General features: G+C 37.4%; 1 protein-coding gene across 1 annotated transcript in view; it reads right to left on the bottom strand.

The window, feature by feature from the left end:
- The window catches only part of LOC149221297 (acyl carrier protein 1, chloroplastic-like), a 190828-nt gene that overhangs the window by 22358 nt on the left and 141559 nt on the right, over positions 1 to 26911 (bottom strand). The gene's annotated exons all lie outside the window — the stretch shown is intronic.

Genomic DNA, 26911 nt, shown 5'->3' with positions numbered 1-26911 from the left:
ATGTATAAATTTTAAAAAGGGTTTCATGAATATATACTGTGGTCGTTTGTTGTTTTCACTTAAATTAGAGGACCGCTTTAGGATTCCCCCGCTGAACAAATACTGAGGCCTTGCCCAAGAACTAACTTAAAACTTGTGTCATAACATAGGGGCGAAATTGCAAGGAGACCTCCCCTTAATCTTACTCGCATTCGTCCAGCTCCACGTAAGCCGACTCTAAATCCTCATTTTAAAACAACGTTGTTAATACTTGTTTCGTGCTTGCGCAATATGAGCGTTTCTTATACTGTAATTGTTTATATGTGGGTTGCAGAGGTTCCATGATGGTTGTGCTTATGACATGCCAGAGGTAAACAATCCTCCTTATTCTCTTTTTTCTATTGTTATTTTTTCTCTCTAACATACTTGTACTACTACATAAAGGGGGTTTAAAAACAATTTTTGGGTAAATTGTTTTAACTTGACACAAAACAAAACTTGTGTATTGTCTTAAATATTGTCTTTAAGCTAGTGTATTAAAAATTATTGTCTTCAAGTTTATTGTCTTAAAGATTATTGTCTTAAACAACTCTATGTAAATACAATATATAACACAAGCATTATTGTCTCTTACCAGACAATTTCATTTTTGTCTCTCTAGAGACAACACTAGATTAGAGACAATATGTCTTTAATACTAGCTATTGTATCTCTAGAGACAATAAAATTTTTAAATATCACTTTTGTCACAATATAAAACAATGAATCTAGAAATATCTAATCTCATCATCTAAATAAACGAGTATAAAAAACATTTAATTAAAAATAAACTATAAAATCGTTGATTAATTCATGCTAGAGCACAGTGGAATCGAACCACCAACCTGCTTCTAAGGGAGGCACTCTCCCATTGACCTAGTACACTTTAAAGAATTACATGAAGAGTTATGTTTTTTCTATCTTGATTTATTAAAATATAATTCCAATCTTAATTTCATTTGAAATTTCAAGTTTCCTACTAATTTCATAAATTTCTAGCATATTTGGGATACAATTCTCTGTGGTGGTCCATTCATAGGAGAGTTCTTGAGAAGCACCATTTATAAATAATTCAATGTTTCCATAGCTTCAGACTCTTGTTTACAAATATTCTGTCATTGGGTATTGTGACCAACAAAAAAAGTGAAGGCAAAGATGAAAATTTTTAACAACTCCCCACTTCCATAAAAACGTTGTTTCACCTAAATTTGAGGATGTTGGGTCCCTATAATACTAGTGATTACCCCATTACTATTGTAGTTATACCCCTTATTTATATTGTTGTGCCCCTATTACCCCCATATTGTTATTTCTGTGCCCCATAGAATCCCTCTATTGTTATTTTTGTAGCTTTATATTATTATTGTTAGGTCGGCTCGATTATATTGTGACTCCTTAGACTCCTATATATAGAAATGAGGTTTTGTCATTTGAATCATCCAATAATTGTTCATTTATGTAATGTAAAGGAGGTTTCGAAGAGGCTGAATTCTAAGGTGTTGATCTATCTTTTCTATCTTTTCTTGAGCTGGTTTCATAACATTTGGGCTTTGGATTCTAGGGTTTCGCTGCTCGAAACAGGTCATCATGGAATTTTCGCTATAACGTTTTTTCTGTGATGTTTCAGAAGTCACAAAAAAAACCCATTTGAGAAGAAATCGCGTTGAACCTTGGGTCCGAATTTCAAAGCTTTTCGCGTGATATTTGCGGAGATATGATCTGAGGAAGTTGGTCTTTTTGCAGACTCCTGAATTACATTCAAAACAGGCGACCTGGGGAAAATCGTCATAACTTTCGCTCTATGTATCAGATTGAAATTTCGTAAGAAGGTACAGAAAGAGGACGGACTTTAGTTTCTTGTATATATTTTTTAGAACCAAAAATTGAAAATTGTACACGTGGCACCTCATACAAGTTCGCTCTTCTAGAAAGGTCTATAATGAGGTCACCTTGGGAGATTGTGCATAACTCTTTTTTGGAGAATCCAATTTGGATCAGACTAGTGGCATTGGAAAGAGGAAACATAGAGCTACTACAGGTCACAAATTCAGAACTAGATGATTGGAAAGTACAGAGATACATCAGAGGCAATATTGAGCTCCTACAAATTGAAAAAGGGTGTGTAGATTTTTTTAAATTTTTGCTTAAGCTTGGTTTGAAAATTTATTTTGAAGGAATTCAAAGGTCATAGTAGAGCATTATTATCAGTAACTAATGCCCGAGGAAATAAAATGCAAACACCTAGTAAGGAACCTGAAAGCTCTAGCATGACTCATGAAGAAGAGGAAGAAATGCTACATGATATATCAAAATTACAAGAACAAGTGCAACAAATGTCACGCTCACAAAAGTTAACAGAAGCTAAGAAAAATGGCGTGGAAGCTAAGATGAATGGCATGGAAGCTAAGATGGATAATTTGAAGATAGATTTGAACACAAATTTGAAGACAGGCATGGCAGATTTGAAAACAGATTTGACAAATTTTCTACAAGAAATACTTACTAATGGTGAAAAGGTAGTAAAGGAAACTCATGATGAGAACAAAAGAAATGTTAATCATGATTCCATAGACGCTAATGTTGGATCGAAGAATCACCATATTCCAAAAATCGATATGAGGAAGTTTGATGGCAAGGATCCCGCCACATGGATATTACAGATGGAGCAATTTTTCGATCTCAATAATGTACAAAACACACAAAAGGTACGTATGGCAACTGTATATTTGGAACCAAATCAGTTTGTATGGTATCAATGGTTTTGTTCTCGTAAACAATTTATCACTTGGGCAATTTTTACGGAATAATTGATAGCACATTACGAGGATACAAAAAGCAACACTTTTTTTAGCCAATTGATAAGTCTCAAACAAAAGGGTTCAATAATGGAGCACATTGAGGAGTTCCAAAAATTGAACATAAGGGTAAAATATATTCCAGAGGAGCATAGGATTGATGTGTTCATAGGGTCTTTAAAAGATAATATCCAACATGATGTTTGCCTTTGGGAACCTGATTCATTAGAGAAAGCATTCAGGTTAGCAAGAAAAATGGAAAGCAAAATTATGGCAACTAGGAAGCATACCACTCACAACTATAAAGAAGGAAGTGTTGTTGCCCCTAGTCTTCCACAACCTACAAGGTTGAAACCACAACAATTGGAAGAAAAAAGAGCAAAAGGGCTTTGTTACAGTTGTGATAGAAAATACACAAAAGGTCATAAGTGTGCTGAAAAGAAATTATTCTACATAGATTGTGAAGACGAAGAAGAAAAGGAGCAAGAAAGGTCAAAACAAGAGGATAAACTCCAGGAACAAAGCCTAGATGAAGAACAAATAAATCCGACCATATCTTGTAATGCATTGGCGGGAATTACCACTCCTCAAACCATCAAGATAGAATGAAAAATCAAGAAGAAAAAGGTAATAGTGTCGATTGATTCAGGAAGCACCCACAAATTTATTCATTGTAGGGTAGCAAAAAAATTGAATTGCTTCCTATATCCAGCACCAGAGTGTCAAGTGATGATTGCAAATGGAGGAACAACAAATTGCTCTGGAAAGTGCCATAATATCAAGCTATCCATGGGAGAATATGTATTGACTAGCCCAATGCTTTCCATTCCAATGGGAGGTGTTACGCAGTAATTTGTCACTGTCTCCATGTCAGTCACCCTACTGTGTCAGGAATTCACAATAATCAAGTCCATGCCTTCTGAACTAGCCGAAAACCCACTTTTCCAAAGTTTTCCTCATCAGCGCGTCTGTTTCTAAAATATCCGCGATGACTGGCGCTTCATAACAGACCACGTGCGCTGCCAGCGCGGAAGCACACGACTTTTCCGCGCTGATCGAATTTCATGACCAGCGCAGCCTCTGTTTGTATTTACCCGCGCTGACATGGCCTTTTCCATTATGTCTTTGCGACGTCAGTGCGCCAAACCAGTTATGCACCCGCGCTGATCCAGTTTAGGCGAATTTGTTCCAACAGCCAGCCTTCCAGATAACTCCAGAATTGGTTGTTGGCCTTGTGAGTATCGACTCCCTTCTATGGCATGTCTGTTCGACCCTTTGCAACTGCTTCCCTTGAAGATAAGCTCATCCTTCCACCCTTTTAGGAGGCTCCTTCTCCTATATAAACTTCCACCATTACCATGAGCAGCTAGTTTGGAATAGCTTGGATTGTGCAGAGCTTATAGTGCTTAGATTGCTGCTACTATAGGTAGTTGGTGTGATAAGTGTGGAAGTGTTTGATAGCTTAGGGAAGGTTGTTTTGTGTTGCTTGTGTGAGAGAGAGAGTTTCTTGTCTTGGGAGAATCTTTTCCAAAGGTGAATGCTTGAGACACTTGCTGTTTGGCCCCTCCTGAGAAGGATACCGACGTCAGAACATTTGGTTGTACTCTTCTCCGCTTGATTAATAATAGATGACTGCTATTATTGTTCCATTCTCATTTGTCTTTGCAATGGTTAAATGTGAATTACATCCTTTCTGACTGATGTATGGTTGCTTTTATTAGATTTCACGCTTGTGTTTGTTTCCTCTTCGTGTGTGCAGGTGTCTATTCGCGGAGATCGCGGAGGATCGTGACCAGCCAGAGCGAAGGAGCGAAGGTGGCATCTCTTCATCAAACAACAGCGCTGGAATCCAAGTAGGTGCTCTTTGCCTCTTGTTTAATTGCAATTAGGAACTTGCATAGTAGCATTGACTGATTGTTGCTAGACCCGTTCTGGGCTAGTAGGGATCGCCTCTATCCGTAGAGGGGATTTACCTCTCCAACAGGAGGTGTTGATGTTGTACTAGGAGTCCAATGGCTACAATCTTTGGGTATAATAGCTTTTAATTTTCAAGAACTTTTCATCAAATTTTCTATGGAAGGAAATGAAGTTGAATTAAGGGGTATTGCAGGGAAACCAGGAAAGATAATCAGCTCTAATGGCATGACAAAGCTTCTAAAAAAGGAGCAAAGAGGTGTAATTGCACAATTATGTTTGCTAGATGTTTCCACATTGGAATCATCTATTTCTCCAGATCTCCAAAAAGTCCTGGACAATCATTCCAAGGTATTTGAGACTCCCAAAGGTCTCCCACCTATGCGTGATCATCATCATGCTATCCATATGATTCCAGGAAGTGTTCCTCCAAACATCAGGCCGTACAGATATCCCTATGTCCAAAAAAGTGAAATTGAAAGTATGGTTGCAGAAATGGTAGAGGCTGGTATAATTCAACCGAGTCAAAGTTCTTTCTCAGCTCCAGTAGTATTGGTGCACAAGAAGGATGGATCATGGTGCATGTGTCCGAATTATAGGGAGCTCAACAAGCTCACTATTAAAGATAAGTTCCCCATTCCTGTCATTGATGAATTACTGGATGAATTGCATGGATCAATTTACTTCACCAAGTTGGATCTTCGTTCGGGATATCATCAAATCAGAATGAAGATTGAAGACATTCCGAAAACAACATTTAGAACTCATGAGGGTCATTATGAATTTTTGGTCATGCCTTTTGGCCTTACCAATGCACCTTCAACATTTCAAGGTTTGATGAATTCAATTTTCAAACCATTCCTTAGAAAATTTGTGTTAGTATTTTTTGATGATATACTAATCTACAACAAGTCTTGGAAGGATCATGTTGAACATGTTGACAGGGTGCTACAACTATTGGAGGAGAAACAATTATATGCAAAAAGATCCAAATGTTTTTTTGGAGTCCAGGAGGTGGAATATTTGGGTCATATTGTATCTCATGAAGGAGTTAAGGTAGACCCTAGCAAAATTAAAGCCATTAAGGAATGGAAAATCCCCACATCCATAAAGCATCTGCGAGGATTTCTTGGGTTGACAGGGTATTATTGCAAGTTTGTTAAGAATTATGGGAGAATAGCAGCACCTCTAACAACATTATTGAAGAAAGATTCATTTTCATGGACTCTGGAAGCAACAAAGGCCTTTAAACATCTTAAAGAGGCAATGTGCCAAGCACCGGTCTTAGCTACACCGGACTTCACAAAAACCTTTATTGTGGAATGTGATGCTTCAGGAAATGGAATTGGTGTTGTTCTAATGCAAGATGAAAGACCCATTGCTTTTGAAAGTCATCCAATCAAGGGAAAGTTTTTAAGCAAATCTATTTATGAGAAGGAAATGTTGGCAATACTCCATGCACTTAAGAAATGGCGACCCTACCTAATGGGAAGACACTTCAAGGTAAAAACGGATCATGATAGCCTTAAATACTTTTTAGAACAAAGATTATCCTCTGAAGAGCAACAAAAGTTGGTCACAAAGATGTTGGGTTATGACTTTGAAATCATCTACAAAAAAGGGAAGCAAAATGTGGTGGCAGATGCACTCTCAAGAAAGGATGAGGATGTGGAAGCATTGTTGTGCGCCATTTCTATTATCCAACTAGATTGGATAAACGAAGCAAGGGAGGAATGGAAAAATGACGAAGAAGTGTGGGCACTTATTCAAAAGTTAAAACAAGATTCCAGTATGTCTGATACATTTAGCTGGAAAAATGATTTGTTATGGTACAAAGATCGCTTATACCTTTGTAAGAATTCCCAGCTAAAACAAAAGATTCTTATGTAATTGCACACTTCTCCCTTAGGAGGGCACTCGAGATTTTTAAAAGCTTACCACAGGGTTAAGAAGGATTTTTTTTGGGATGGCCTTAAATCAGATATTCAAAAGTTTGTGGCAGAATGTTTGGTTTGCCAACAAAATAAAGTTGAAACAATTAAGACATCGGGTCTATTACAACCTTTATCCATTCCAAGCCAGCATTGGGAGGAGGTTTCAATGGATTTTATCACAGGTTTACCCAAGTCTGAGGGAAAGAGTGTCATCATGGTGGTAGTTGACAGACTTACCAAGTATGCACACTTTTGTGCATTATCACATCCATTGAAATCCAGTACAGTTTCTACTGCGTTTATGGAAACAATTCAAAAGCTACATGGAAACCTAAAGATAATTGTAAGTGACAGAGATCCCATTTTCACTGGAAATTTTTGGACAGAATTATTTTCTTGTCTTGGTACTCAGTTAGCTCATAGCTCATCTTATCATCCTCAATCTGATGGGCAAACTGAAATAGTAAACAAATTTTTGGAAGGATATCTTTGTTGCTTTGTATCTGATAAACAGACACAATGGGTCAAATGGTTGCCTCTAGCTGAATGGTGGTATAACACTTCCTTCCATACAGCAACAAAAATGACCCCATTTATGGCACTTTATGGGTATCAACCACCATCCATCACATAGAACATCAACAACAAGTCCTCCAACTCTTAAAGGATAACCTCGTGTTGGCACAAAATAGAATGAAACAATAGGCAAATCAACATCACAGTGAAATAAGTTTTGATGTAGGTGATTGGGTATTCCTACGGCTACAACCATATAAGCAAATGTCCCTAAAGCAAGCTAAGAAGGATAATAAATTATCACCAAAGTATTATGGTCCGTACAAGGTGTTGCAAAAGATTGGTACTATGGCATACAAATTGGAGCTTCCTGCAGCTTCTCGATTGCACCCAGTTTTCCATGTTTCATGTTTAAAGAAGGTTATGGGCGACAAGCTCCCAATTCAAACAATATTGCCAGAACTTGATGAGGAAGGAAAAATTATATTGGAACCGGAAGCAGTCACAGAAACAAGAACTCGACAGCTACGAAATCGATCAATTTCAGAGTATCTTATCAAGTGGAAGAACTTATCCGTTGAAGATTCCACATGGGAGGATGAGAATTTTATGCAGAAGTATCTAGAACTACTCAAGCGTTGAGGACAACACTTTTTTGAAGGAGAGGGGCATGTTGGGTCCCTATAATACTAGTGATTACTCCATTACTATTGTAGTTATACCCCTTATTTATATTGTTGTGCCCCTATTACCCCCATATTGTTATTTTTGTGCCCCATAGAATCCCTCTATTGTTATTTTTGAGGCTTTATATTATTATTGTTAGGTCGGCTGGATTATATTGTGACTCCTTAGACTCCTATATATAGAAAGGAGACTTTGTCATTTGAATCACCTAATAATTGTTCAATTACGTAATGTAAAGGAGGTTGCCCCCTCGAAGAGGCTGAATTCTAAGGCGTTGATCTATCTTTTCTATCTTTTCTTGAGCTGGTTTCATAATAGAGGACTATTTAAAACTGATATTCTAGCTTTGAAACAGAACATGCTAATTTGTTTGCAAACAATATATCACAAATTAGTTCAAAATATCAAGGAACAGATTGCATGTATGAACTTTATGCTAGTACCATGCTAAATTTGTAAAAGTCATATAATGATGTCTAAGACAAGTCAATTATGAGTTCTGAAATTACATCCTTCAGAATTTATTATCCCTCTTCTGCTTTCAAATAAATTTTCACTTCCTATCCTCTGCAATCAAGAGTAGTTTTAGTTATGACACAATTTTAATCTACCAGACTTAATCCTATCATAGCATGTATCCATATATTTTGTTACTTCACATCTGTTCATGAAATCGACATACACAACAAAATGCAGAGGCAACAAGTAGTTTACCTTGAGCAGAATGGGATGCAAGACTTATGTTTGTGCACTTGCATGCGACCGCCATCAAACCTGCACTCAACAGTAATTTCTTTCCCTTTCATCTAAAACATGGGACAAAATGATCAGAATGCCGAAAAATCCAATATATACTGGAACAAAGTTTAAACTGAGAATTTATACATTATAAGTTTTAAACACAATTTGTATTTGGGCAATATAAAACAAACATTCTTTACATAAACGATGCATACGAAAGGCCTTATTTCCAAGGGGAAGGTAGAAATCTCCATAGTAAGATTATTATAGGGAGTGACCACTGAAGGCATATTACACTTTGATACCAACTTTCAAGTTATGCCTTTGCAAAAAATGGGCAAAAGATTAATTATCTTTGTAGAAGAAGATGGGATGCTATTTCCAGCACATGTCTTCAATTAGCAACTTCACATGACAACTTGTACAATGTGATTCCATTCTGAATGTGGATCACAAGGTGGGAATGAGAAGATAATATTTCTAATCCACATAGACGTTAACAACTACCTTATGTAGTTCACTATACGCATAAACACTTGAATTTGAGAGCAAATTTACATCCACTTAATTTGCTTAGTTAAGGACCAGTTTTAAGGATGCTAGGATTTTCCACATTTGAAGTTTCATAGACTATTTGGTCTTGTAGATGCTAGTCAATCTAGTATTGGCATCCCCTCATTGAATTAGTAATGCACAACCATATATGTAACAACACATTGTGTGTGTATTTGATATCTATGCCTTGGGAGATAGCATGTGTTTTTGGTCCCAAAGGCATGCCCCCAAGACTTCTAGCAAATCATAGCTTACTGCTAATTTCTAACTGTTTTCATCAAAAGAAGAATGTTTTTCCTTTCCAATTTATCCTATATCCATTTGATGGAGGATTGGGTAGCCCTTCTACATCTGTGTGACGAAGGATCTTTCATCTTTGTGGTATGCCTAGACACCCCACTGACATTGCCCCTCACTTGGACAAACAATGGATTGCTAAGGATTCTATGGCTTGCTGGTTGACAAGGTACTAGTCCACCTCAAAATAACATTCTTATAAGCACAAAGTTTGGAGATAGATTCTACGACTACAAGGGTCAGTTGTCAAGAGGTTGGGGATGGATTTTTCTTGTGCTTTGTGTCACAAAGATGAAATGGAAGCTACAAAAATATTTATTTTGGACATGGTATCAAGCTGATTTTGATTTCTTTAGCCCTACCCTACTTTCGTGGAAAGATCCTCTTATGGGTGAGAGTTGGATTGCTCAGAATAGCTGCAAATCTCTATGGAATCTAACACAGTTGATTGTTATTTCCTTTCTGCCAAAGTATCTGTTGGAATTATGATACAGGTATGATAAAAGTGTTGTCCTTGATGGCAACTCTCTCAAAGGTATGATGCAGGTGTTGTCCTTGATGGCAACTCACTCAGATGACAGATCATAGTGTAACAGGTCAAGAGCAAAGAATTAATGATCAGAGAGAGGTATACGCATGTTAACCTTGATGAAAGTGTGTATACACGTAGGTTCACCATATACCAAGGCATGTATACATACACACGTTGTTTCACAGAAGGAAAGGCGCGTACATGTCGGAAAACTAACTTTTTGTCCGTGGTATTTGGTTCGAGGTATTGACCCCAGGTATTGGGTCCAAGGTATTGGTCCTATATGGTTTTGGACCATGGTATTGAGAGAGGTCAAAACCCATATAAGGAGAAGATCATTAGGCCAAGAAGTGAAGTGTGCAAGGATTGAATATCTGATGAAGTGTGAGATCTAGTATGTTGGTTATGGGTTTGTGATGCTTTGCTTGATATGAACCAAGGAAGCACTTATGCAGTTGATGATGGATCGGGATCATAAGGCTTGGAATGTATTATCATTATGTGGTTTGATCATGGATAGACTAGATTTGAATTATTGACACATGTTTTATTGTATAAATGCTATGATATACATATGACCGATGTCTGGTATAACTGCAAAGTTCTAAGTTAATATTTGCAGATGTTTATGCAGGTTCGCGTTGGTAAAAGCACATATACACCCAAGTTCGGCTCATCAGAGTCGCGTATACAGTATGAAGTATGATATTTGAAGTTTTAGTTGGGTCTAGTTGTTGTTGCAAAGTTCCGTGTTCTGCTCTATTTTTTGGTCACTATGTTTTGATGACAGGGTTTCAGTGATTCTGTTTTGGGTGATTCAGAGATTGATGATGTAGGTGTAGTTGATGATTGTCTTGCAGTAGTGATTGTTTTGTATTTATGGATCCAGTCTGAAAATTTATGAAACATGGTCCCTAGAAGAAAAGAGAAGGTAGTATCCTTTTGTAGGTCGGTGCTTACGTACTAGTAAACAGATCGACTAGTACAAGAGCTAGGGTGTTGCAACTCCCTTCCAGTGGTAGTTGGAGAATGAGAAATGGTTGTAGCCTTCTGCAGGTGGGTGCCTGCGTACTGGTATGAGTCTGCACTAGTACAAGATTGTAAACAGGTTTTTCTTATCCTAAAGAAAATAGCAGTAGGTGGTTTTTGTCACGCATTGGGTTTCCACTTTATATCATGGTGTTCATGTGTGCTTCTTATGTGTGATGATATGTTCTATTTTACTGCACCTGTTTACTATTCATATGGTGAATGAAGTTCTAATGCACTGATTAAAGATCAACATATCATGGATTAACTCAATCATAAGTTTACTGGATATATGATAGTTGCATTAAACAGAGTTGTGTGTACACGCGGGTTCCCTTAACTGAAGTAGTATATATGAATCTAAGTATGGAAAAGAAAAAGCTAGTGATTTGCTAATACTGATTCAGCCCCCCTCTCAGTATTGTTTCCAACAATTGGTATCAGAGCAGGTCCTTTGGTAGAAGCATGATCACTTGAAGGCGATTCGTAGAACAAGGGGAAAGAAAGCACGTCAGAAAAGGAAGATAGCTCAAAGGAATAGTGACAACCTACCATTAGGTGAACGTAAGTATTCAGATTCTGAATCACCTCAGATTGACGATGAACAAGCAAATGGAGTATCAAACAAAATCATAGATCAACAAGATCTACTTAGCAAAAGGGAGAGTGCCCTCAAAGAAGAAGTTATCAGCTTAAAAGCTCAGCTGGAATGTGCCTTCAGAATTTGTCAAATGCTGCAGGAGCTGAATGAAGAACAAGAAAAAGAGATTCTCAAACTAAGGCAACAAGTGGAAGAAGGAAGAAAGTCTGAAGAAATTTTGAAGAAGCAATGTCTGGAAAAGGAAGAACAACATCAGGTTGAGGTACATATCTTGAAAGGTAAATTAGAAGAAAAGGATAAACTATTATGATTTGGATTTTGGATAATATTCTTAGTAGTCAAAGGTCACCTGCTGTCAAAATTGGTCTTGGTTTTTATGAATCTGTTGAAGCTGAATCTAGCTCACAAGGTGAGGCAAGGACCTCAAATAAGAAATCTGAAATGCTCAAACAACCAAGGAAAGGAATTCCTCAAAGAAAATCTTTTGCTCCTAACTGTGGAAGTGATAGATGATTATTTCCTCCGATGAATAATGTTGAATGTTATGTATGTCATAATCTTGGACATGTTGCAGTCAGATGGAAAAGTAGAATGGTTCAAGACTATCACACAGAAAGATCATCACATTCTAGGTACTTCAAGGGATATTGTTTTGCTTGCAATATGTTTGGTCACAAAGCCATTAACCGCTATAGGAGGAATATGAGGCATGTAAGATGTTATGCATGTAAAAAGCTTGGACATATAACAAAGGAATGTAGGAGAAGATTTTGGACACCATACCAAAAGGAGAAAACATCATCACAATTGAAGATATGGAAGAAAAAGGAAGTACAGCGAGAAAGATGTGGCATAGCAAAATATACAAACATCACAGACTTAGAGGAAGCAGAGAGTGTGGAACATCCATGTTCTAAATCTCATACATATGTTTCATGAACAAAAGTCGTGTATATACGCGAGTTAGATGCTGCACAGTCGCATATATGATGTTCTGAAGAAAAGCAACAGTTCAGAAGTCTGATATGGTTCAGTCACTGTTTGATGATGGCATGACAACGGTTCAAGGGGAGCATATACTTCAAATAATGCATTGTTGGCATTATGGTTGGAAGTCTTTGGTGATGATACTTATGAGGCTAAACGATACATCTTGCTGGTTGGTCACAAGAATGGTATTGCAGGTTACAGGGTTGGATGCTGATGTTTATGGTGCAGATCATATATGGTGTATGATAGTTGCTAATGACTATCATGGTCTTGATTAGATTGCTGGTCTTTGATTTGTAACCCCACTATGCATGGGATGGATGATGTAATGTTTCTTATTTTTGAGTCATGTATAAACTTTTGGTATATCCCCACTTGGTTGGGTGGATAAGTAAAAAATGGTGTATTCCCACTTGATTGGGAGATTGATGTATGTATGAGTGTTTAGGAAGGTCATTCGCAATGTATGTATAGAGTCACGTTATACTTTTGCAGAACTTGCATGTGCTCAGGGGGAGCATGGATGGATTGGTACATCTTGGCATGTACAAAGCGGGAGCTGAATCAAAGATTTCAGTAGGTACTCAAGGGGAGTATGGACAGCAGAATGTATATCAAGGAAGAGAATATCTTGGTCTACCCTTTGCCCTTGATGTCAAAGGGGGAGAGTGACTTGGTGTGGTTGTTGCCTTCAAGTCCAAAGGGGGAGATTGTTGGCATTATGATACAGGTATGATACAAGTGTTGTCCTTGATGGCAACTCTCTCAAAGGTATGATACAGGTGTTGTCCTTGATGGCAACTCACTCAGATGAAAGATCATAGTGTAGCAGGTCAAGAGCAAAGAATTAATGATCAGAGAGAGGTATATGCATGTTAACCTTGATGAAAGTGCATATACACGCGGGTTCACCATATACCAAGGCACGTATATGTGCACATGTTGTTCCACAGAAGGAAAGGCATGTACATGTCGTAAAACTAAGTTTTTGTTCGTGGTATTTGGTCCGAGGTATTGACCCCAATCATTGGGTCCAAGGTATTGGTCTTATATTGTTTTGGACCATGTTATGGAGAGAGGCAAAAACTTATATAAGGAGAAGATCATTAGGCCAAGAAGTGAAGTGTGCAAGGATTGAATATCTGATGAAGTGGGAGATCTAGTATGCTGGTTATGGGTTTGTGATGCTTAGCTTGATCTGAACCAAGGAAGCACCTATGCGGTTGATGATGGATGATGGATTGGGATCATAAGGCTTCGAATGCATTATCATTATGTGGTTTGATCATGGATAGACTAGATTTGAATTATTGACACATGTTTTATTATATAAATGCTATGATATAGGTATGACCGATGTCTGGTATAGCTACAAAGTTCTAAGTTAGTATTTGCAGATGTGTATGGGGGTTCATGTTGGTAAAAGCACATATACACGTAGGTTTGGCTCATCAGAGTCGAGTATACAGTATGAAGTATGATATTTGAAGTTGCAGTTGGGTTTGGTTGTTGTTGCAGAGTTCTGTGTTTTGCTCTGTGTTCTGGTTACTGTGTTTTGATGATAAGGTTTCAGTGATTCAGTTTAGGTGATTCAGAGATTGATGATGGAGGTGTAGTTGATGATTGTATTGTAGTAGTGATTTTTTTATATTTATGGATCCAGTCTAAAAATTTATGAAACGTGGTCCCTGGAAGAAAATAGAAGGTAGTATCCTTCTGTAGGTCGGCGCTTACGTACTAGTAAACGGATTGGCTAGTACAAGAGCTAGGGGGTTGCAGCTCCCTTCCAGTAGTAGCTAGAGAACGATAAAAGGTTGTAGCCTTCTGCAGGTGGATGCCTGCGTACTGGTATGAGTCTGCACTAGTACAAGATTGTAAATAGGTTTTTCTTATCTTAATGAAAACAACAATAGGTGGTTTTTGTCCCGCATTGGGTTTCCACCTTATATCATGGTGTTCATGTGTGCTTCTTATGTGTGATGATTTGTTCTATTTTACTACACCTGTTTAATGTTCATATGGTGAATGAAGTTCTGATGCACTGATTAAAGATCAACATATAATGGATTAACTGAATAATAAGTTTACTGGATATATGCTAGTTGCATTAAACACAGTTGTGTGTACACGCAGGTTCCCTTAACTGAAGTAGCGTATATGAATCTAAGTATGGAAATGAAAAAGCTAGTGATTTGCTAACACTGATTCACCCCCCCTCTCAATATTATTTCCAACAGTACCATTGTAAAGTTATTATGTAGGACCCCTCTTCTTTTAGCCTAGGGGATTTTAGAAGCTTTAAACAAGAGTTGGCTCTGCTTATGAGAGTCACTCTATCCATGTCATGATGTTGAGTTTCTCTCTTGGTGTGCAAGCCCATATGCTTTCCTGTTTTGGCAATTTTTCTGGAAGGATTTTTATAAAATCAACAACTATCACATTGCACGCGAGAGAGAACTAGGAATGAGGTTGTTATCCCTCTGAAGTCCTTCCACTTTGCTGTAATCTAGAATATTGGGGAATTTTTAGTTATAACTACAAATTTCGTATGGCACATGTTATGGCCTGCTGATTCATGAGCTGCATGCTATAATTTGAAAACTAGATGGGTTTTTCATTCATTAGAAGGCTCACTACCTAATCCTATTTTCTTATAATCTCATGATATAATTTTCCTTCATCATTCTATGGTTGCACATTATCTTTTGGCTACATCTTCATAATGTCGACGGTGCATCTTACAAAAGGGCCCTCATGTACTCTTATTAACCTAAATGATCTACTTGCACTAGTCATGATATATCAGTGTGTGGCTTGACTACAACTTCTCCATATAAATGCAATCCCTCTTTGTTTGTATTACTTTACTTCATATCAGGAATTCGAGAGATGCCAATAAACAAAGACCACCATCCAAGCATCTGCCTGCTTCCTTTTTGTAATTCCAGAGGGTAAGGAGGGGTAGTGATATTGTCAGGGAGGGATAGGTAGCTTGGGATATAGTTGACAGAGAAAAAATACTGCATCACCGAGTACCCTGTGTCTTTTCTATCTTGATTTATTAAAATATAATTCCAATCTTAATTTCATTTGAAATTTCAAGTTTCCTACTAATTTCATAAACTTCCAGCACATTTGGGATACAATTCTCTATTGCTTCCAGCTGTAATTCTAGAGGGTAAGGAGGGTAGTGATAGGATTAGTGAGGGACATGATATGGTAGTTAGAACAGAAAGACTGCATCACTGAGTACCTTGTGTCTTTTCTATCTTGACTTATTAAAATATAATTCCAATCTTAATTTCATTTGAAATTTCAAGTATCCTACTAATTTCATAAATTTCCAGCATGTTTGGGATACAGTTCTCTGTTGTGGCCCATTCATAAGAGAGTTCTTGAGAAGCACCATTTATAAACAATTCAATGCTTCCATAGCTTAAGACTCTTGTTTACAAATATTTTGTCATTAGGTATTGTGACAAACAAAAAAAGTGAAGGCAAAGATGAAATTTTTTAACAACTCCCCCACTTCCATAAAAAATATGTTACACCTAAATTTGAGGACTATTTAAAATTGATATTCTAGCTTTGAAACAAAACATGCTAATTTGTTTGCAAACAATATATCGCAAATTACTTCAAAATATCAAGGCAAAGATTGCATGTATAAAATTTATGCCAGTACCATGCTATAAATTTGTCAAAATCATATAATGATGTCTAAGACAAGTCAATTATGAGTTCTGAAATCATATCCTTCAGAATTTATTATCGCATTCCTCTGTTGTCAAATAAATTTTCACTTCCTATCCTCTGCAATCAGGAATAGTTTTAGTTATGACACAATGTTCATCTGATAGACTTAATCCTATCATAGCATGTATCCATATATTTTTTTCACATCACATATGTTCCTAAAGATCGGCATACACAACAAAATGCATAGGCAGGAAGTAGTTTACCTTGACCAGAACTGGATGCAAGACTTATCTTTGTGCACTTGCATGTGATTGCCATCAAACTTGCACTCAACAATAATTTCTTTCCCTTTCATCTAAAACATGGGACAAAATGATCAGAATGCCTAAAAATCCAATATATAGTGGAACAAAGTTAAAACAGAGAATTTATACATTTTAAGTTTTTATAAACACAGTTTGTATTTGGGCAATAGAAAACAAACATTCTTTACATAAATGATGCATACAAAAGGCCTTATTTCCAAGGGGAAGGTAGAAATCTCCATAGTAAGATTACTATCAGGAGTGACCACTGAAGGCATATTACGATTTGATACCAACTTTCAAGTTATGCCTTTCCAAAAAATGGGCAAAAGATCAATTATCTTTGTAGAAGAAGGTGGGATGTTGTTTCTAGCAGAAGTCTTCAATTAGCAACTTCACATGACAACTTGTACAATGTGATTCCATTCTGAATGTGGCTCACAAGGCGAGGATAAGAAGATAACATTTCTTATCCACATAGAGGTTAACAGCTACCCTATGTAGTTCCCTATACAGATAAACATACGCTTGAATTTGAGAGAAAATTTACATCCACGTAATCTTCTTAGTTAAGAACTAGTTTCAAGGATGCTAGGATTGTCCACATTTGAACTTTCATAGACTAGTTGGTCTTGTACATGCTAGTCAATCCAGTATTGGCATCCCCTCATTGAATTTGTAATGCACAACCATAGATGTAACAACACATTGTGTGTGTTTGATATCTATGCCTTGGGAGATGGCATCTGTTTTTGGTCCCAAAGGCATGCCCCCTAAGACTTCTGGAAAATCACAGCTTACTGCTAAGTTGCTAACTTTTTTCATCAAAAGAAGAATGTTTTTCCTTCCCAATTTATGTTATATCACTCTAACTCACTACACAATAAAACTACTAGTAAACATTATACACGTATAGCATAATTGGTAAATATTATTCTCTATCTCTACATGCAAATTGAAAAGACAAAACAATCTAGATGTCATAACAATATTAGCATATATAATCACACTAGCCGTAAACAAAAAATAGGAAATAGTAGCATTATACAACAAAAAATAGCTACAATATTGGCTAAATTAAGCAATAAAGGTTTATGTCTTACAAATTCCCAAGTAGTGTCAGTAGAATTCATTCGCTTGGAGTGTTGAAACTTGTTTGTCTTGCCTACCACAAGATCTTGATGAAGCTTTGACAAGATAATATATTAACTCAAGAACAAAATATAATAAGATTGCAATTAATATGATAATGAACAACATGCCTTGTTTGAAACAGAAGGAAAACCTTTAAAATGAGCTAGAGAAAGCAAAAATAATGAAAATGGTGAACATCCACCACGACTTAAATGACTGGATCGAAGACATATTTATCGGTTTTGATGGGTCAAAAGAAGTGCTGATAGGTATCATTCATATCAAAGATCAATGGAAGATCCAAAACAAACCTGGCGCAGATATCGAACAGAATGACTTTGTAGACGTAAGCAGACATTTTTTAAATCTACACAAGCAACCATCATGTCCCGAGCATGAGGGTGAATCTCATCAAGAATAGAATTTTCTCCAAACCCAATCTTGTGGTTTGAAAATATGGATTTTGAGTAAGAGATTGGTTGGAAAAGAAGATATTAATAGAAACCAAAGACGATGACCTGATGAAATAAACACCATCTCTGCCTCCTGATTCGTAAAGAGTAAAATGCAGTTAAATATTACATAAGCCATGTCTGTTCTAGAGAGACTGGGGATGGAGGATTAGGTAGCCCTTCTACATCTACATGACTAAGGATCTTTCATCGTTGTCGTATCCCTAGACACTCCACTGACATTGCCCCTCACTTGGAAAAGCAATGGATGGCCAAGGATCTTATGGCCTGTTGGTTGACAAGGTACCAGTCTACTTGAAAATAACATTCTTATAAGCACAAAGTTTGGAGATAGATTCTACTCCTACAAGGGTGAGTTGTCAAGAGATTGGGGATGGCTTTTGCTTGTGCTTTGCATCGCAAGTATGAAATGGAAGCTGAGAAAATATTTAGTTTGGATGTGGTATCAGACTTATTTTGATTTCTTCAGCCCTACCCTGCTTTTTTGGAAAGGTCCTCTTATGGGTGAGACTTGGATTGTTCAAAACAACCACAAATCTCTATGGCATCTAACACAGTTGATTGTTATTGCCTTTTTCCGAAGCTGTTGGAAATAATACTGAGAGGGGGGGGGGGGGGTGAATTAGTATTATCAAATCAAACACTTTTTCATTTCCATATTCAGATTCATATACGCTACTTCAGTTAAGGAAACCCACGTGTATACACAACTGTGTTTAATGAAACAAGCGTATATCCAGTAAACTTCTGCTTCAGTTAGTTGATCTTTAATGAGTGCATCAGAACATTATTAACCATATAAACAGTAAATAGGTGCAGTAATACATAATAGATTATCACACATAAGAAGCACACATGAACACCATGATATAAGGTGGAAACCTAAAGCGGGACAAAAACCACCAGCTACTGTTTTCTTTAATATAAGAAAAACCTGTTTACAATCTTGTACTGGCACAGACTCATACCAGTACACAGGCACCCACCTGCAGAAGGCTACTACCTTCTCTCATTTTCCAGTTTCTACTGGAAGGGAGCTCCAACCCCTTAGCTCTTGTACTAGCCGATCCGTTTACTAGTACGTAGGTGCTGGCCTACAGAAGGCTACTACCTTCTCTTTTCTTCTAGGGACAACATTTCATAAATTTTCAGAGTGGATCCATAAATACAAAACAATCACCACTGCAGTACAATCATCAACTACACTTGCATCGTCAATCTCTGAATCACCCAATACTGAATCACTGAAACCCTGTCATCAAAACACAATAACCAAAACACAGAACTCTGCAACAACAACCAGATCCAACTGCAACTTCAAATATCATATCTCTCTATGTATACGCTACTATGATGAACCAAACCAGCATGTATAGGCGCTTTTACCAAAGCCAACCCGCATACATATCTGCAAATATTTACTCATAACTTTGCAGCTATTCCAAACATTAGTCATACCCAGATCATAACGTTTATACAATAAAACATGCATCGATAATTCAGATCTAGTCTATCCATGATCAAACCACATATTGATAATACATTCCAAGCCTCATGATCTCGATCCATCATCCATCATCAACCACATAGGTGCATCCTTGGTTTAGATCAAGCAAAGCATCACAAACCCATAATCAACATACTAGATCTCACACTTCATCAGATATTCATCACTTTCACACTTACCCCCTTGGCCTAATGATCTTCTCCTTATATAGGTTTAGGCTTCTCTCAATACCATGGTCCAAAACCATGTAGAACCAGTACCTTGGACCCAATACTTGGGGTCAACACTTCAGACCAAATACCATGGACCAATACCAAAATACCATGGACCAAAACTTAGTTTTCCGACATGTACACCTTTCCTTCTATGAACCTACGTGTGTACGTATACACGTCTTCTGTTATGCTCATGCGCATGTATACACACTTTCATCAAGGTTAACCTGCGTATACCTCTCTCTTGACCTGATGCACTATGATCTGTCATCTGATTGAGTTTCCACCTGTATCATACCTTAGAGTGAGTTTCCATCAAGGACAACACCTGTATCATAATGCCAACAATCTCCCCCTTTGGACTTGATGGCAACCACCACACCAAGTCACTCTCCCCCTTTGAAATCAAGGGCAAAGGGTGGACCAAGATATTCTCTTCTTTGATATACATTCTGCTGTCCATGCTCCCCCTGAGTACATGCTGGAGTTTTTGATTAAGCTCTCCCTTTGTACATGCCAGGTTGTACCAATCCGTCCATTCCCCCCCTAAGCACATGCAAGGTCTACAAAAGTATAACATGACCCTATGCATACATTGCCAATGACCTTCCTAAAGACTCATACATACATCAATCTCCCAACCAAGTGGGGATACACCATTTTTTACTCAAACACAAGAACCATTACATCATCCATCCCATGCATAGTGGGGTAACAAGATACATCATATGATTCACAAATATCAAGGATGTTATGAAACTAGCTCAAGAAAAGATAGAAAAGATAGATCAACGCCTTAGAATTCAGCCTCTTAGAGGGGGCAACCTCCTTTACGTTACATAAATGAACAATTCTTCGATGATACAAATGACAAAACCTCTTTTCTATATATAGGAGTCTAAGGAGTCACAACATAACCCAGCCGACCTAACAATAATAATATAAAGCCACAAAAGTAACAATAGAGGGATTCTATGGGGCACAGTATTAACAATATGGGGGCAATAAGGGCACAACAATATTAATAAGGGGTATAACTACAATAGTAATGGGGTAATCACTAGTATTATAGGGACCCAACATGCCCCTCTCCTTCAAAAAAGTGTTGTCCTCAACGCTTGAGTAGTTCTGGATACTTCTGTATAAAATTCTCATCCTCCCATGTGGAATCTTCAGCAGATAAGTTCTTCCACTTGATAAGATACTCTGAAATTGATCAATTTCGTAGCTGTTGAGTTCTTGTTTCTGTGACTGCTTCCGGTTCCAATATAATTTTTCCTTCCTCGTCAAGTTTTGGCAATATTGTTTGAACTGGGAGCTTGTCGCCTATAACCTTCTTTAAACATGAAACATGGAAAACTGGGTGTAATCGAGAAGCTGCAAGAAGCTCCAATTTGTATGCCATAGTACCAATCTTTTGCAACACCTTGTACGGACCATAATACTTTGGTGATAATTTATTATCCTTCTTAGCTTGATTGAGGGAAATTTGCTTATATGGTTGTAGCCATAGGAATACCCAATCACCTACATCAAAACTTCTTTCACTGCGATGTTGATCTGCCTGTTGTTTCATTCTATTATGTGCCAACACGAGGTTATCCTTTAAGAGTTGGAGGAATTGTTGTTGATGTTCGATGCGATGTTCCACTGCCTGAACTTTAGAATTTTCTCTTAAATATGATGTGATGGATGGTGGTTGATACCCATAAAGTGCCATAAATGGGGTCATTTTTTTTTTGTATGGAAGGAAGTGTTATACCACCATTTAGCCAGAGGCAACCATTTGACCCATTGTGTCTGTTTATCAGATACAAAGCAACGAAGATATCCTTCCAAACATTTGTTTACTATCTCAGTTTCCCATCAGATTGAGGATGATAAGATGAGCTATGAGCTAAATGAGTACCAAGACAAGAAAATAATTTTGTCCAAAAATTTCTAGTGAAAATGGGATCTCTGTCACTTACAATAATCTTTGGGTTTCCATGTAGCTTTTGAATTGTTTCCATAAATGCAGTAGAAACTGTATTGGCTTTAAATGGATGTGATAATGCACAAAAGTGTGCATACTTGGTAAGTCTATCAACTACCACCATGATGACACTCTTTCCCTCAGACTTGGGTAAACCTGTGATAAAATCCATTGAAACCTCCTCCCAACGTTGGCTTGGAATGGATAAAGGTTGTAATAGACTCGGTGTCTTAATTGTTTCAACTTTATTTTGTTGGCAAACCAAACATTCCGCCACAAACTTTTGAATATCTGATTTAAGGCCATCCCAAAAAAATTCCTTCATAACCTTGTGGTAAGTTTTTAAAAATCCTGAGTGCCCTCCTAAGGGAGAAGTGTGCAATTCCATAAGAATCTTTTGTTTTAGCTGGGAATTCTTACAGAGGTATAAGCGATCTTTGTACCATAACGAATCATTTTGCCAGCTAAATGTATCAGACGTACTAGAATCTTGTTGTAACTTTCGAATAAGTGCCCACACTTCTTCATCATTCTTCCATCCCTCCCTTGCTTCGTTTATCCAATCTGGTTGGATAATAGAAATGGCGCACAACAATGCTTCTACATCCTCATCCTTTCTTGAGAGTGCATCTGCCACCACATTTTGCTTCCCTTTTTTGTAGATGATTTCAAAGTCATAACCCAACATCTTTGTGACCCACTTTTGTTGCTCTGCAGAGGATAATCTTTGTTCTAAGAAGTATTTAAGGCTATCATGATCTGTTTTTACCTTGAAGTGTCTTCCCATTAGGTAGGGTCGCCATTTCTTAAGTGCATGGAGTATTGCCAACATTTCCTTCTCATAAATAGCTTTTCTTAAAAACTTTCCCTTGATTGGACGACTTTCAAAAGCAATGGGTCTTTCATCTTGCATTAGAACAGCACCAATTCCATTTCCTGAAGCATCACATTCCACAATAAAGGTTTTTGTGAAGTCCGGTGTAGCTAAGACCGGTGCTTGGCACATTGCCTCTTTAAGATGTTCAAAGGCCTTTGTTGCTTCCAGAGTCCATGAAAATGCATCTTTCTTCAATAATGCTGTTAGAGGTGCTGCTATTCTCCCATAATTATTAACAAACTTGCGATAATACCCTGTCAACCCGAGAAATCCTTGCAGATGCTTTATGGATGTGGGAATTTTCCATTCCTTAATGGCTTTAATTTTGCTAGGGTCTACCTTAACTCCTTCATGAGATACAATATGACCCAGGTATTCCACCTCCTGGACTCCAAAGAAACATTTGGATCTTTTTGCATATAATTGTTTCTCCTCCAATAGTTGTAGCACCTTGTCAACATGTTCAACATGATCCTTCTAAGACTTGCTGTAGATTAGTATATCATCAAAAAATACTAACACAAATTTTCTAAGGAATGGTTTGAAAATTGAATTCATCAAACCTTCAATGTTGAAGGTGCATTGGTAAGGCCAAAAGGCATGACCAAAAATTCATAATGACCCTCATGAGTTCTAAATGTTGTTTTCAGAATGTCTTCAGTCTTCATTCTGATTTGATGATATCCTGAACGAAGATCCAACTTGGTGAAGTAAATTGATCCATGCAATTCATCCAGTAATTCATCAATGATAGGAATGGGGAACTTATCTTTAATAGTGAGCTTGTTGAGCTCCCTATAATCCAGACACATGCGCCATGATCCATCCTTCTTGTGCACCAATACTACTGGAGTAGAGAAAGAACTTTGACTCGGTTGAATTATACTAGCCTCTAGCATTTCAGCAACCATACGTTCAATTTCACTCTTTTGGACATAGGGACCTTTGGGAGTCTCAAATACCTTGCAATGATTGTCCAGGACTTTTTGGAGATCTGGAGAAATAGATGATTCCGCTGTGGAAACATCTAACGAACATAATTGTGCAATTACACCTCTTCGTTCCTTTTTTAGAAGCTTTGTCATACCATTAGAGTTGATTATATTTCCTGGTTTCCCTGCAATACCCCTTAATTCAACTTCCTTTCCTTCCATAGAAAATTTGATGAAAATTTCTTGAAAATTAAAAGCTATTGTACCCAAGGATTGTAGCCATTGGACTCCTAGTACAACATCAGCACCTCCCATTGGAATGGAAAGCATTGGGCTAGTCAATACATATTCTCCCATGGATAGCTTGATATTATGGCACTTTCAAGAGCAATTATTGTTGCTCCATTTGGAATCATCACTTGACACTCTGGTGCTGGATATAGGAAGCAATTCAATTCTTTTGCTACCTTACAATGAATAAAATTGTGGGTGCTTCCTGAATCAATCAACACTATTACCTTTTTCTTCTTGATTTGTCCTTCTATCTTGTTGGTTTGAGGAGTGGTAATTCCCGCCAATGCATTACAAGATATGGTCGGATTTATTTGTTCTTCATCTAGGCTTTGTTGCTGGAGTATATCCTCTTCTTTTGACCTTTCTTGCTCCTTTTCTTCTTCCTCTTCACAATCTATGTAGAATAATTTCTTTTCAGCACACTTATGACCTTTAGTGTATTTGCTATCACAACTGTAACAAAGCCCTTTTGCTCTTTTTTCTTCCAATTGTTGAGGTGTCAACCTTATAGGTTGTGGAAGACTAGGGGCAACAACACTTCCGTCTTTATAGTTGTGAGTGGTATGCTTCCTGGTTGCCATAATTTTGCTTTCCATTTTTCTTGCTAACCTGAATGCCTTCTCTAATGAATCAGGTTCCCAAAGGTGAACATCATGTTGGATATTATCCTTTAAAGACCCTATGAACACATCAATCCTATGCTCCTCTGGAATATCTTTTACCCTTATGTTCAATTTTTGGAACTCCTCAATGTGCTCCATTATTGAACCCTTTTGTTTGAGACTTATCAATTGGCTAAAAGAAGTGTTGCTTTTTGTATCCTCATAATGTGCTATCAATTATTCCGTAAAAATTGCCCAAGTGATAAATTGTTTACAAGAGCAAAGCCATTGATACCATACAAACTAATTTGGTTGCAAATATAAAGTTTGCCATACGTACCTTTTGTGTGTTTTGCACATTATTGAGATCGAAAAATTGCTCCATCTGTAATATCCATGTTATGGGATCCTTGCCATCAAACTTCCTCATATAAATTTTTGGAATATGGTGGGTCTTCGATCCAACATTAGAATCTATGGAATCACGATTAACATTTCTTTTGTTCGCATCATGAGTTTCCTTTACAACCTTTTCACCATTAGTAAGTATTTCTTGTAGAAAATTTGTCAAATCTGTCTTCAAATCTGCCATGTCTGTCTTCAAATCTTCCATGTCTCTCTTCAAATCTGTCTTCGAATCATCCATCTTAGCTTCCATGCCCTTTATCTTAGATTCCACGCCATTTATCTTAGCTTCTGTTAGCTTTTGTGAGCGTGACATTTGTTGCACTTGTTCTTGTAATTTTGATATATCATGTAGCATTTCTTCCTCTTCTTCATGAGTCATGCTAGAGCTTTCAGGTTCATTACTAGGTGTTTGCATTTTCTTTCCTCGGGGCATCAGTTACCGATAATAATGCTTTACTATGCCCTTTGAATTCCTTCAAACCAAGCTTACGCAAAAATTTAAAAACAAAAACTACACACCTTTTTTCACTTCGTAGAAGCATGATATTGAATCTGATGTATCTCTGTAATTTCGGATCATCCAGTTCTGAAATTGTGACCTGTAGTATCCTTTTGCGTCTTCTTTCCAATGCCACCAGTCTGATCCAAATTGGATTCTCCAAGGAAGAGTTATGCAAAATCTCCCACAGTGACCTGCTTATAGACTAGTTCAGTAGAGCCAACTTTTATGACGAGCCACGAATCATTGTTTCAACCTTTGGCTCTGAAAAAATATATATAGGAAACTACAGTCCGTCCTATTTCTGTACCTTCTCACGAAATTTCAATCTAATGCTCAGAAAGAAAGTTATGACGATTTTCCCCAGGTCACTTGTTTGGAATGTAATTCAGGAGTCTGCAAGAAGACCAACTTCCTCAGATCATATCTTCGAAAATATAGTGCCCAAAGTTTTGAAATTTGGAACCAAGATTCAGAGCGATGTCTTCTCAAATGGGTTTTGTTTTTAGCTTATGAAACATCACAAAAAAAATGTTATCGTGAAAATGCCACGATGACCTGTTGGGAGCAGCGAAACCCTAGAATCCAAGGCTCTGATACCAAATGTAATGAAACCAGCTCAAGAAAAGATAGAAAAGATAGATCAACGCCTTAGAATTCAGCCTCTTCGAGGGGGCAACCTCCTTTACATTACATAAATGAACAATTCTTCGATGATACAAATGACAAAACCTCCTTTCTATATATAGGAGTCTAAGGAGTCACAATATAACCCAGCCGACCTAACAATAATAATATAAAGCCACAAAAATAACAATAGAGGGATTCTATGGGGCATAGTAATAACAATATGGGGGAAATAGGGGCAGAACAATATTAATAAGGGGTATAACTACAATAGTAATGGGGTAATCACTAGTATTATAGTGACCCAACAAAGGACCTCGACAAGACCATGATAGTTATCAGCAACTATCATACACTATATGATCTGCACTATAAGCATCTTAACCTGCAATCCATTCTCTTGGTTAATCAACAATTAGTAGAAAGATATGTCAATAAACATCATCACCAAGGACTTCTAACCATAATGCCAACAATGCATTATTCGAAGCATATGCTCCCCTTGAGCCTGTGCCAACCACCATTTCGTGAGTCTGTTCTGTTGTTTTTCTTCAGAGTTCCATATACGCAACTATGTAGCGTCTATCTCGTGTATATACGTGACTTATCTTCATGAAACCTGCGTATGATATTTAGAACACGAATGTTCCACACTTTCTGCTTCCTCTAAGTCTGTGATGCCACATCTTTCTGGCAGTATTTCCTTTTTCTTCCATATCTTCAACTATGATAACGTTTTCCCCTTTTGGTATGGT

This window comes from Pinus tabuliformis, chromosome Q (genome assembly GCF_031772625.1).
Source record: "Pinus tabuliformis cultivar Carrire ecotype Pingquan chromosome Q, CPIR1, whole genome shotgun sequence".
In the NCBI taxonomy this organism is placed as follows: domain Eukaryota; kingdom Viridiplantae; phylum Streptophyta; class Pinopsida; order Pinales; family Pinaceae; genus Pinus; species Pinus tabuliformis.
The sequence above is the reverse complement of the archived record's forward strand: the minus strand, read 5'-3'. Positions and strand labels throughout refer to the sequence as shown.